The sequence below is a fragment of the Phocoena phocoena genome, chromosome 1 (assembly GCF_963924675.1).
Source record: "Phocoena phocoena chromosome 1, mPhoPho1.1, whole genome shotgun sequence".
Taxonomy (NCBI): Eukaryota; Metazoa; Chordata; class Mammalia; order Artiodactyla; family Phocoenidae; genus Phocoena; species Phocoena phocoena.
In genome coordinates, this window is record NC_089219.1 from 7,520,987 (window position 1) to 7,534,562 (window position 13,576).

Sequence of the window (13,576 nt, forward strand, 5' to 3'; positions counted from 1 at the left end):
ATTCACCTCAGACTGTCAAATTTCATAAAATGAAACCCAGGACCTTTCACAAGCCCATAGCCACAAAATGCAAGCAAAATCTGACCTCCTGCAAAAACTCTCAGTTGAGAGGAAAAAGCTTATATGGAGGTTCAGGAGAGAGAGAGGTTAGTTACACTACACATTAGTTTGATGGTATTCCTGAGGATTAAGACTTTAAGTCTCAGAGAACTAAACTTCCTCGCAAATTTACCTGGAGCACATGACACAATGTTAAAACAAAACAAAAACAGAAAATATAGGCACCAATGCACTGGTTCTTACCTGCTTCTAGAAAAGTCACGTAAGTCTGCCAGAAAGATACTCAGTCATAAGACTTCCGAGTCCCAAATAGAATAACTCACCCAAAAAAGAAGTTCCAAGACTTCCCTGGTGGCATAGTGGTTAAGAATCCGCCTGCCAATGCCGGGGACATGGGTTCGATCCGGTCCGGAAGATCCCACATACCACAGAGCAACTAAGCCCATGCGCCACAACTACCGAGCCTGCACTCTAGAGCCCACGAGCCACAACTACTGAGCCCATGTGCCACAACTACTGAAGCCTGGGCGCCTAGAGCCCATGCTCCGCAGCAAGAGAAGCCACCGCAATGAGAAGCCTGTGCACTGCAACAAAGAGTAGTCCCCGCTCACCGCAACTAGAGAAAACTCGTGCACAGCAACGAAGACCCAATGCAGCCAAAAAAAAAAAAAAAAAAGAATTTTTTTAACAAGTTGCTGAGCATTTAAATTTTCTGTCTTTTATTATTGTTTTTGAATATTTTTTAACATTTATTTTATTTAATTTATTTATTTTTGGCTGTGCTGGGTCTTTGTTGCTGCGCATGGGCTTTCTCCAGTTGTGGTGAGTGGGGACCACTCTTCGTTGTGGTGCACAGGCTTCTCATTCTGGTGACTTCTCTTGCTGCAGAGCATGGGCTTCAGTAGTTGCGGCATGCAGGCTCAGTAGTTGTGGTGCACGGGCTTAGTTGCTCCACGGCATGCGGGATCTTCCTGGACCAGGGCTCGAACCCACGTCCCCTGCATTGGCAGGCAGATTCTTAACCACTGTACCACCAAGGAAGCCAATTTTTTTTTTTTTTTTTTTTTTTTGGCTGCAGGAGCTCAGTTCCCTGACCAGGGATTGAACCTGGGCCACAGCAGTGAAAGTGCCGAATCTTTTTTTTTTTTTTTAATTTATTTATTTGGCTGCTCCAGGTCTTAGTTGTGGCACGTGGGATCTTTAGTTGCGGCATGCATGCAGGATCTTAGTTCTCTGACCAGGAATCGACTCAGGCTCCCTGCATTGGGAGCATGGAATCTTAGCCACTGAACCTCCAGGTAAGTCCTGAAAGTGCCGAATCTTAACCACTAGAGCACCAGAGAACTCCCTCTCTTTCATTGCTATTAAGAAGCAGTATTTTCCTACATGTATCGTTTTTTTTTTTTTTTTGCGGTACATGGGCCTCTCACTGTTGTGGCCTCTCCCGTTGCGGAGCACAGGCTCCGGACATGCAGGCTCAGCGGCCATGGCTCACGGGCCCAGTTGCCCCGCGGCATGTGGGATCTTCCCGGACCGGGGCACGAGCTCGTGTCCCCTGCATTGGCAAGCGGACTCTCAACCACTGCGCCACCAGGGAAGCCCCCAACGGTATATTTTTTAAAGGGCGTGGAATGGGGTCAGAAGAGGAGAATAAAAGATCTTCCTCCACTTTGGTGGCTGGTTGCCCAGCCAGCCAGTCCAGTGCCGTGGCCGCTGTTGAGCACCCAAGCTCTGCCACCATCGCTCACAGGCCTGCGAGAGCTCTTCTCTTCCTTGGAGACGGGAGGTGAGGGTGGACAGCCAGTCCCGGAGCAGACGTAAAGTGATGGCTCTCAGGTGGCAGCAGCAGCTTCCCTGGGGTAGAGCTGAAGGACTCTGCCCCTGTGCTGGCTGACTCTGCCCCACCGCGTCCCACTGTAAGCTCCGGAAGGCTGTTCTGCACAAGAAAGTAGAGCCAGGGCCCTGGAGAGACACCCGTAAGCCAGCTTACCAGCCTGTAGGCCCCACCGTGCTCCCCCTAAAAATCACCAGCACCCCATCCTCCTGCAACTCCAGCGATCGGCTGTGGAGCACATAGCGGGAAACGGCGCTCACTGAGGTCTGAGATCACAGCTTAGCGGACCTGACCTTGGCGGTTTCTCTATCACCTCTGCACCTTCCTTAGTAAGTAAGACTGCATCATTCAGGGGCTCAGAACTACCCCCTTACCATTTAAAATCTCCAGATCATCTTGGCAGCACCCACAGCCTCGTGTGTTTAAACTGTCTTCATCCACACGCCCCTCCCCCCAGCCCTGCCGCAGGAGAAACATAAAATTATAAACGGAAAATCATTCAAATGCTCTCTACCTGGAGAGAATGGAAGAAACCTAGAGGGTCCGAAACACATTTTAGTTCATATTCCTGCAGCAGAAGGACATACTGTGAGGACAAGGGTCAGGATGGATCGGTCTGTCAGAAGCCAGGGCTGCCTGGGGCAGGGGGCGGGGAGGCCTTGGTCTGGGCAGGGAGGTCAAGGCTAATCCATCTCTTTGGAAACTGGGCCCCTGGTTCACCAGGTGATTTAGCTGGAAGAACAAGGGTGGGGCCCACACTGTGAAAGGTGTCTGAATCCAAAAGGGACCCTGACCCCCAAAGGAAGCCCCGCTTGTGGAAGCCAGAACTTCAGAACGACAAGGCGGTAACTTCATCTGTTTTGGAGTTGTTGTTCAGTTCAGGGACACGGACCACAGGATTCCAGCAGCAGGAAACGTGGGCTGGATACTCAGGAGATACTCAGGCTGAAAAAGCCTTAATTGGAGCTGGTCTCCAAAAGTCTCCCACCCAGCTCTCCACGTGGGAGAGAAGATGGAAGTGGGTCACATTCTCCCAGCTGAACCGGCATCACCGTGGGCTCCGACCACACAAGAACAAGTCCAGGGGCACTGAGTGACCTGGTCTCCTCGCCAGACTGGCCTTTTCCTCCTGACCATATGCTGGATGGTTCTGAGGCCCTCCAGACTGAAGGGGCACCTGGTCAGCACCAGGAAGGTAGTGACACTGCAGGGGCTGGTGAAAGCAACATTGCCCGGGAGCAGAGCCCTGTCCTGGCACCTTCCTCTCACTCTGGATGTGGGCAGGCGCCTCTGCCAGCCCTGTGCCCTCTCCACCCCAGCTCTGGCCTGAGGGCTAGTGGAAGAACATTGGGTGCTTTTGCAGAAACTGCTGGGCCTCCCTGACCGCGCTCTTTGGAGGGATCCTGAGGCCTGTGGCTGGGCAGACCTGGGGAAGAAAGAACCCTCCCCCACCCCACTCTGCATAAACTGACCCCAACGGGGGCTCACAGACAGAGGTGTCCCTGGCACCATGCCAAGAGCACCGATGCAGCCAGCCCCACAGCCTGCCTGCCTCCGTATGCCTGCTTTCCAAAGTTGGCCAAGGGAGACCTGTCAGGCAGGCAGGAAATTCCAGAGAGACAAGCACTGATGGTCTTCTCATAAGAAAGGCACTGGATTGATGGCATAACTTCAGAAAGCTGTGGGGACTTCCCTGGTGGCGCAGTGGCTAAGAATCCGCCTGCCAATGCTGGGGACACGGGTTTGAGCCCTGGTCCGGGAAGATCCCACATGACGCAGAGCAACTATGCCCATGCGCCACAACTACGGAAGCCCGCACGCCTAGAGCCCGTGCTCTGCAACAAGAGAAGCCACTGCAATGAGACGCCCACACACAGCAACGAAGAGCAGCCCCCGCTCGCCGCAACTAGAGAAAAGCCCACGCGCAGCAACGAAGACCCAACAGAGCCAAAAATAAATAAATAAAATTTATTTGAAAAAAAAAACTGTGGAAAGAGCTCAATGCCATGATCGTTCTTCCCTGACTTGAACTCGGGTAACAAAGGGTTAATAAGCCTTTAAGTGGAAACGTAGTTCTTACTAACTGGGACTGCCAAGGTGCTAACTGTTTCTACAGACGCCCACACTAGCACAGCTTTTGTTAAGTGTGACACACAAGGGCTTCAATCTACTAACTCTTCCCCTGCTCTTCTGGGAAGCCAAACCCAACCCTCCACCGTAATGTCCGTCCAGGGCAGGTACCCATGCGGCTGATGTGGACATCTGGAAATTATATCCTGACTCTCCTCCTGAGAGTTCAAAACACTCACCAACATGTTCTTGCTTTAGTCACACGACTCCCAACTAGATAATAAGCCTCTTGGCCCTAGACTCTAAGTTTTGTATGATAAGAACTAATTCTACCCTGCTCACCAAAGTATTCCCAGGGCCTACCGTGGGGCCCAGATCGTAATAAAAGTTCAGTAAATATTTATTACTTGAATCAGTGAGTTATTAGGAGGAAGGAGGAAAGGAAGGATGAATGGAAGATAGTCATCACCTCTTGCTATCTCTGTGTTCTTGGTTTATATTACAAAGACATCACGGCCAGGATTAGAAACCAAGCCCTATAACCCCCTTCTCTGCCCTGCCATCAACGGTCCTCGAACCTGTTACGATGCACAGTTTACATGCTGCTTCCAGAAGCTTCTACAGAACATGAACATGAAAAATGGAGAAACTTTCATGACCTTCAATCCTTAAGAAACTTTGGAAGGAGGAAACCCCCCCCCCCCCCACAGACGGACACCTTTCCCTCTGGGGGCTGTTGTCTTCCCCCTTTAACAAGGCTCTGCGGAGGATCAGGACATAATAGGTCTTTAATGACAGAGTATAAGCAGTTGGGGCTCAGTGCCCTTTCATAAAGGAAGTTCAAAAGCACTTTGGCCCAAACATCACAATGCCCCTGGGAGCTATTAAGGCACAAGGATCCCCATCTACAATTGAGGAAAGTAAGGCAAAGGGAGGTGACTTAGTTTGCCCAAGGTCAGATGAGACAGGGAAGAGGCATAGGATTCAAACTCTTTGCAGTAGCCAGTGCGCTAACTCTGGGCACCCTCACAACGTCATCCACGCTGGGCTTAAGGGAGATGTCTTTTCTTCTCTGTTCTTTCTGCTGCAAGGCAGCATCTAATATGGTGCCCAAAACTCACACACAGGAGTCCCACCAACTGGGTCTGAATCTTGACTTTGTTCCCAACTATCTTCACTTCAAACAGCTTATTGTACTTAACCTTTCCAGGCCTCAGCTTCTGAATATGCAAAATGGTAATAATGCTACTTAGAAACTACAGTGAAGACTAAATGAGAAAAAGTACAGAAAATGTCATCATTCATTTTCTAAATGGGTACGTATCACTCTCACAGTGAAAAAAAAACAAAAACAAAAGAAAGAACATCAGTAACAAGAGAAAAAGGTTGCACCCACTCCGGGTTTAGTTTTTACAAGGAGACAGGCAACACGTGACTAACAACCATTTCCGATTCGGCCACTGAAATACGCCAGAACCCTGAGAGTGACTTGCAGCACAAAAGTCCTATTTGATTCCTACCAACTCTCACTGGCCTCTCCAGGTTAGCAGAGCAGGTTGGCATCACGGACACTGACAGACTAGGGGATGCCTGAGTGAGGATTTGAAAGGCTGGCCAACTGCCCTCAGTCTGAAGAGGCCAACTTTGGATTCCTGGTGAGTTGAACTCCTGGGTTTGAAACTCCATTTCTGCTGAGCTTCCCGACTCCACTCAGCCCAGACTAAAGACAGCCAATGCTTTCTAGGTACCACCATACTTGGATCAAGTGACGTGCAGGAGTGTACATGAAATAATGATACAGGAAGTGTTCCGAGGTGACAGTGTGGCCTGGTGGTACTCAGCAGGGGACTGGTAGAGAAATGGGGATGGGGTCGGGGGGGGAGGAAAGCTGCCCAGTCAATACTGGTACACTTCCAACAAAGACACTGTGACAGGGAATTCCCCGGTGGTCCAGCGGTTAGGACTCTCGTGCTCTCACTGCCGAGGGCCTGGTTCAATCCCTGGCCAGGGAACTAAGATCCTGCAAGCCGAGCGATGCAGCCGAAAAAACAAAACAAAACAAAACACTGTGAAGACACCGTGACATACAGGTATGTGGGGGTCCCTGATGCACATAAGAACAGCAGCAAAACTCCAAGGTTACGCCAGAGTCACTACCATGACAAGAAGCTTTTCCTTATGCAGAGAACAGGACAAGCCGCTGTACAGGACAAGATGCTAAGAGCTGGCGATGCTCATTCATTCAACTCAAGAAACATTAACCGATTACCTACATACTCAGGGGAGAAAGGTGGCTTGATGGAATCTGCAGGACACACAAACATACACACCTGGAACTTCCTTAAGTTAGCTGATGGATCCCACATCTCCTGGGTACCTAGGTCAGAGACATGAGAAACCTGAGGGGAATAAATGCAACACTGATGGCCTCCAAAAGCCTTCCCAGGACAAGGAGAGCCTGCTCACTGCTCTTCCAATCGTCCGGGTCTTTCTCCTAGGATGGACCCCCAGGAAAGGTTCCTGTGCAGTGACCTCCCACTGTTCAGAATAGAAGAGTAAGATCCAAACTCCTCACTGTGGCCACAGACCCAACTCCTGCCACCTCCTCAGTACGCTCCAGCCGCCATAGGCTTCTTGCCTCTACTGTCCTCTCTGCCCATCTGCAGGGTCTCCATTCAAAGTTACCTCCTCAGAGCTCGTTAAAATTATGACCCAGGCACTCTCCATCTCATTGCCCTGTTTTATTCTCCGTGCATCTCTTTTCACCATCCTACATTATTTTGTTCACTTGTGTACTTGTTTACCGTCTGTCTCTCCCACTAGAATGTAAACTTCATTAGATCACGCAACTTGGTGATCTTGTTCTTGGCTATATCCCCAGCACCTACAACAGTGCCTGGCACACAGTAGGTGTTCAATAGGCAATACAATTTAAGAAATATTTATTGCGTGCCTACAAAGTCTAACTGTAGACCAAAAAAAAAGACAAAATCTCTGCCCTAAAAGAGCTTAAATTCTGATGGGAGATAAAAATCAGATAAAAAAATAATGGTGAAATAACAGCTACTGCTTCAACCAAGCCATACCAAGGTGCTCAGTGCTGTTCTAAGCATCTAATAGGTATTACTTAATTTAAGCCTCCCAACAACTCCGTGAAGTATTAATATTTTATAGGTGGGGAAACTGAGGCACAGAGAGGTTAAGTTACTTGCTGAAGGTCACGAAGCTCATGATGGCAGAACCAAGACCCAAACCCAGATAGTCTTGGTATGAAGTCCATGCTCTGATTAAGAGCTATGCTTCCTATCTGCCGAGTGTCGAGTAACTACTTGGTCAGCGCCCTCAGCAGCTGTTCCTTGTAGGCAGAGCTGGAGAGAGAGCAGACCCATCAAGGAGGGGCTGTGAGCTCAGTGACATGGAGTCTGCTGGGTTGACCCCCGTGGTGCACTCTGGTTGAGGAGGAATCTAATGAAAAGACATGGACAGGGTCAGGATTCCTGGGCTCTAGTTTTAGGTGCTGTGAGACACCCAGGCAAGTCAACCCGTACTTGATGAGTGTACTTTTGGGGCAGGATCTAGATGCTGTGAGGGATGGAAAAGCTGAATCCAATAGAGACCCTGGCCTCAGAAAGCTCAGGGTCATGCAAGTGCATACGAAGCTGAGAGATAGAAAGTGACAGATACCATTAGCAAATGTACTAACAGCTATGGGATTTCAAAAGAGTTACTCACTCTCTAGGGACCACAGGTGCCCAACCGTAAGAGGGGCCCGGCCCCACGGTCCTTTATAGCTCAGATGTGTTCTGACAGCCCAGACTTGGAGCAACGTGGAGATCAAGTTTTATTCTGGTTAATGGTTCAAGTTCACGGCCACTGAGCTGCTCTCCCACCCACCATGAGATCAGTCCCAATATCTTTGGGCAACATCTTACAGCAGAGGCAGGGCAATAATGCTCTCATTTAAATAATGCAGCCGGATGTGGGAATGAAGCCTAGTGTGTTCTGCCCTCCTCCACCTCAAACTGATTTTTAAGCCTACAAACCCTCTTCCCTCAAGGAGGGGGTGGGTGACGTTTCTGTGAGCACCTTGTTAGAACGTGGAGACTGCTCCCTATTCACCCTGTTCACATCAGTATCTCTAGAGTTTAGCACAGTACCTGGCCCACAGCAGGTGCTGAGTAAGGTTTGCTGAGCTAAACCTGAGCTTGGTCAGGTCTAGAAATTCTCTGCCAGAAGTATAACTCGAAGTCGGTGTTCCCTGAAGTTTTGCTTTAAAGCTCTGAGCCTGTCTCAGGGGGAGCAGACTGGTTTTACCTGTTCACTTCTGCTACCCCTACTCTGGTCCAAGCCACCATCATCCCTTGACCGGAAGCGGCAACAGTCTGTCTCCCAATTAGTATCCCTGCTCCTTACAATCCAGTCTCAATAGAGCAGCCAGAATGATCTCTGAAAACAAATCAGATCTTATCACCTCTTTACTTAAAATCCACCTGTGGTTTCTAACTGCACTTGGAATAAAATCCAAACTGGCTCTTCCCACCTTCACAGCACTTACCATGACTAAAATTATTTTGTCCACTTACTTGTTTAATCCCTCCTCTTCAGAAGGTCAGCTACAGGAGGGCAGGGGCTGTGTCTCTTCACCACTGTAGCCCCCGGTGCTTGGAAAGCTGCCTGACACATACACAAGGACCACTCACTCCACCAGGAAACCATGAATGACACACTGGCATTTAACAGCCAGCACCTTTATTTATAATTCAAAGTCCTGCTTTAAATCAAAGGAAACTTGGTCTCTCTGGACACTTTAATGGCCCAAGAGATCAGTATCACTTAGAGTCTAAAGCCAGGAACTAGAGCCCAGTAGTTGTAGCAGGGAGCTAAGAGTCAAGATACTTGGGAGCAGAACCTCAGGACAAACACTGACTTGCCTCCAGGTCCCTTGCCCACACACCCTGTGCCTCAGTTTACCCAGCCGTCGGCCAGGCACACTTCCCTAAGTAGTGTGAGTGACAGGAGGCAAAGTAATTAACAGCTATAGTGTACTCAGATTCTCAGATAGGAGGTGCTGCCAGCCTCACATCTCACTATTCATAAAACTCTTCATCTGCGGCCAACACAGGCCTCCTGGGCCTTCCCAGGGGCTAACCTGACAGCAGGTACTGCTCAGACAAGTTCAGCACACACGAGAGAGGCAGGCATGCGGGGCCTAACAGAGGTTGGGTATCAGACCTTAGTGTCTCGGTTACCAGGTTCAAGAAAAAGGAAAGTGGTCGGGGTGGGGATGATGGAAAGGAGGCGAGAAGTGCAGTCTGGGGCTCTGAGTGGTTAATCTTGCAGGTTCACATACACACACCTGCCATACAGGTGAGATGTATGCCTACAATGTGCACCGTCTAGGAACACTCACTAGGAGAGGTGGGATGGGGACACGACAGTTCAACCAGACTAGGGAGAGGAACCGTGGCTCAGTGACCAGACCTTGGCAGCATTTAGTTTGGGAAAATATGGGAGGGCTCTATACAGACGGTCAGGATGCTGAGAGCAGGGCGCAGGTGAGGGAAGAGACAAGAGAGCACGGGACCTGGAGTGCCGACAGACGGTGACAACCCCGCCAACGCGGTGGGGTGAGCAACAGAGTGGATGGCTCGGACACCTGTGGAGGCGATCCCCGGGGTAAGGGGGGTTGAGGACCGCTGGATGGTGGTCTGTCGCGGGGGCGGCGAGTGGCAGGAGCAGCGCGGGCCAGGTGGGGCAGGAGGCCCAGCCCAGACCAGGGCGCCGTGCCGGGGGTCCGGCCGGTGGGTCCGAGCGGGGTCGGGGGCGCCCTCCACGGCCCCTCCCCGAGAGACAAAGGGCCGGCGGCTCCCCCGAGCCCCGGCGCGGCGCGGGCCCAGGCGTTGAGGGCGAGGGCCGGCCTCGGCGCTTACCTGGGCCGCCCGACCCGGCCGGGCGGGCGGGGGCTGCGGGTCCGAGAGCGGCGCGCGGCGGCCTGTTCCGGGGCGCGCACAGCCCGAGCAGCCGCGGCGGCAGCAGCAGCAGCAGCAGCAGCAGCAGCAACGGGAGCAACCGCCTCAGCCTCCGCCTCCCGTTCAGTGAGTCACCGCGGCGGGGAGGGAGGGAGGCGCCAGGCCGCCGGGGGAGGGACCGGCGGAGGGGGCGGCATCTGGCTCCGCTCGGGCGGCGAAGGCGCGGCCACGGCAACGCCCCGTGGGGGGCCGGGCGCCGGGGGCGTGACCTGATGATGTGGTGGGCGTGGCCAGGAACACCCTGTGGCTCTCATTGGTTAAATCGGACAGAGGGCGGGGATTCCAGTTGAGTAGGGGGGCTGCGGAGTGCTCGGGCACGCTCATTGGGCCCCTCGGAAGGGGGCGGGACCAGTGGCCCCGGGGCGGAGCCACGAGATGGGCAGGTGGAACCCGGTCGCGGGCAGTGACCGAGCGGCTCTCAGAGCAAAGGGGTGGAGCGGGTCGGGGGTTGGCGGGGGAGGAGGGGCGGGGGCTCGGATGAGGAGGCGGCCTGAGGGCGGAGCCCGGGTTAAGGATGGACCCGGCGTTGCGGTAAAGCAACTCTGCCTGTCCCTAGCTGCTCCAGAAGCACAGTGATCCCGTAAAAATAATGGCCTCTCCCACGCACGGGTCTGTGTTTAAAAATGGGAGCAGCCAGATGGGGCGGAATCCTTGGTGAGACCGATTTACCCAGGACCCCTGAAAAATCTGAAATGGACGAGGTTGCAAAACATTTAGAGGCGTGGTCTTCCTGAGTCTTGGAGCTGGGAGTATTGCTACCTTTGAAGCAGTTAGGCCGACTCTTGAACTGGGGGCCTGTCTAACCTGGATCCTCCGAGCACAGAGAGCCCAGGGATGGTCCTCTGTGGGTTAAACTTAGAAGACTGTTTGTATTGGTAGTGAGTGCATTTTTCTGGGGAGAAGGGTGCCCTTGATTAAAATGTTTCTATAGGAAGTCTGACTATGTCTGCTAATCTGGCTGTCTGGAGAGAGTATAGAGAGAAACAGCCCCTTTTAAGGCAAAATGAGAATTGGTCTGAACACCCACCTTCCCTTTTAAAGGGACGCGTGTCTTCAAGTGTGGTCTCACTTTCAACATTTAACTTAACAATTGCATGGGGTGACACTAACCACAGTTTAGAGGCCTTACTGCCCCGCTTTCCCCAGCCTTTTCACTCCTTTTCTGTCCCATCCTCTTCCACTCCCCTCACTTTTCTTTCCCTTCCCTATGCAAGGATACAAGATACTTTTTTTTTTTACTGTATTTATATCCTCCAATGTCCATATTGCTCTTTTGATTTAATAACTGTTTTTAGTTACAATTGAGGAATACTTTAATTTTATCTAAAGTCATGAGATTATGAACTTTTAAAGGCCAGAAATAGATTTTAATGATGTCTGTATCTCCATCAGCTTCCAGACTACCATGCCCATAACAAGAGCTCAAGCAATATTTCGCAATACAGTTACTAGCTTGTCCCTCAAGTTTCCCAGCGCATACCAATACAACAAACTTACATATTCAAGTTATTCATGTAAATATTGATGTTTAAACAAATGAATTGGGACTTCCCTGGTGGCAGAGTGGTTGGGACTCCGAGCTCCCAGTGCAAGGAGCCAGTTTCCATCCCTGGTTGGGGAGCTAGATCCCATGCGCATGCCGCAACTAAAAGTTCGCATGCCACAGCTAGGGAGCCGGCAAGCCGCAACTAAGGCGCCCGCCTGCCACAACTAAGACCCAGCACAACCAAAATAAATAAATAAATAAATATTTTAGAAAATAATAAACAAATGAATTAAGAGACTTCCCTGGTGGTCCAGCGGTTAAGACTCCACGCTTCCATTGCAGGGGGCACGGGTTTGATCCCTGGTTGGGGAAATGAGACCAGGGAACTGAGATTCCCACATGCAAGGAGGGAAAAAAGAAAGGTATATGCTTAAGGAAAAATGTGGGAAAGGAATGCACAAAATGAAAAGGTGTCAGTGTGAAATAGTGGATGCTTTTTTCCTTTTTTCAAAATTTTCATAAATATATTGTTTTTATAGTTCAAAATTACAATAAGTTCATCAACATAGCCAGGCCCTTAACTACCCCATCAGCTCAGAGTTGGAAAATTCTGCATTTCTAGATAGCAGTATTACTGCAGGATTAACTCAGAATGAAACACTGAAGGCTTAGGAGGCAGGAAACATCTGTTAGTTCTGACAGCCCAGCACTGCCTCTGCCCTTTGGAGAACTGCTCCTCCCCACCGTCTACCCACCAGAGGTGGTGATGAGGTTACCAACTATAGTATTCTACCCTTTCCCCTCCACAAAAAAAGCAAACAGGGGAGACGTGAACCCAAGCTTGATCAATTTAAGTGCTGAGTTCTCTTGACCATTGGCTAAGAAGAGGATGTGACCTGAGCGGAGCCAATTGGAGTCCTTCTCTGAAACTTTATGAATTGGAAATGAAGGGAAGTTCTTTCTTTCCTGTTGGATCAAGAGCTGTAAGGATGTGACCTCAAAAATGTTAGCATCATCCTCCACCCATCCCATGGAAAATTCTGAAGGAATGAGGCAATGTTACTGGACAGACACACAGACCAAGATTTGGAGGGAAGGAAAGTGAAAGGGACAGAACCTATCATGGTGTGTTCCATGGTTTCAGTAGACCTTGCACCAATTCTGCACAAACCATCTCACACTTAATAGGTCCCCAAATCTGCCTTTCCTCTGTCAACAGCTGGCACCACTCCAAGTTGCTTATACCAGAAACTTAAGAGTATCCTTGACACCACGCTCTCCTTTATCCCTCACGTTCAGTCCATGTTGTTTCCACCCTCAGACCATACCTTGAATCTCCCCACTTCCCACCCTCTCCACTATTCTGCTCCAGTTTAACCCATCATCAGCCCTCACCATAACTACAGCACTAACTTCCAAGTGTGCCCTCATTCAGGCTTTCCCTAACACCATCAATCCATTGCCCACACAGCAGCTAGAGGGATCTTCTTAAAATGTACTGATCTTGGGCTTCCCTGGTGGCGCAGTGGTTGAGAGTCCGCCTGCTGATGCAGGGGACACGGGTTTGTGCCCCGGTCCGGGAAGATCCCACATGCCACAGAGCGGCTGGGCCTGTGAGCCATGGCCTTTGAGCCTGTGCGTCCGGAGCCTGTGCTCCGCAATGGGAGAGGCCACAACAGTGAGAGGCCCGCGTACCGGAAAAAAAAAAAATGTACTAATCTTGTCACACCTCTGCTATTCAACGACTCCTCTTTGTTTTCCTGACGAAGTTCAAAATCTTTAGCATGGCTACAAGGCCTTGCATGATCTGGCTCCAGCCTGACCTTGAACTACCTTTGCCAATTGAGCTTCCACCACACACAGGCCCTCTCCCTATTCCTTGATCACAGGATACTTCTTTGTGCTTTGGTACATATGAGTACCATTTCTCTTCCTTTTACTGAAGTGTAGTTGATTTACAATGTTGTGTTAGTTTCTGATGTACAGCACAATGATTCAGTTTAACATATTCTTTTTCATATTCTTTTCTTTTATGGTTTATTACAGCATATTGAATATAGTTCCCTGTGCTATACAGTAGGACCTTGTTTATCTATT

At 50.5% G+C, this 13,576-nt stretch overlaps 1 protein-coding gene across 1 annotated transcript in view; it reads right to left on the reverse strand.

Annotated features, from left to right (window-relative positions):
* CTNNBIP1 (catenin beta interacting protein 1) overlaps positions 1-10,123 on the reverse strand; it is a 49,423-nt gene extending 39,300 nt beyond the window's left edge. Inside the window, exon 1 of the mRNA XM_065891040.1 lies at positions 9,895-10,123. The gene's annotated coding sequence lies outside the window, so the exon portion shown is untranslated. The remainder of the gene's footprint in view (positions 1-9,894) is intronic.
* Between the last annotated feature and the right edge of the window lie 3,453 nt (positions 10,124-13,576).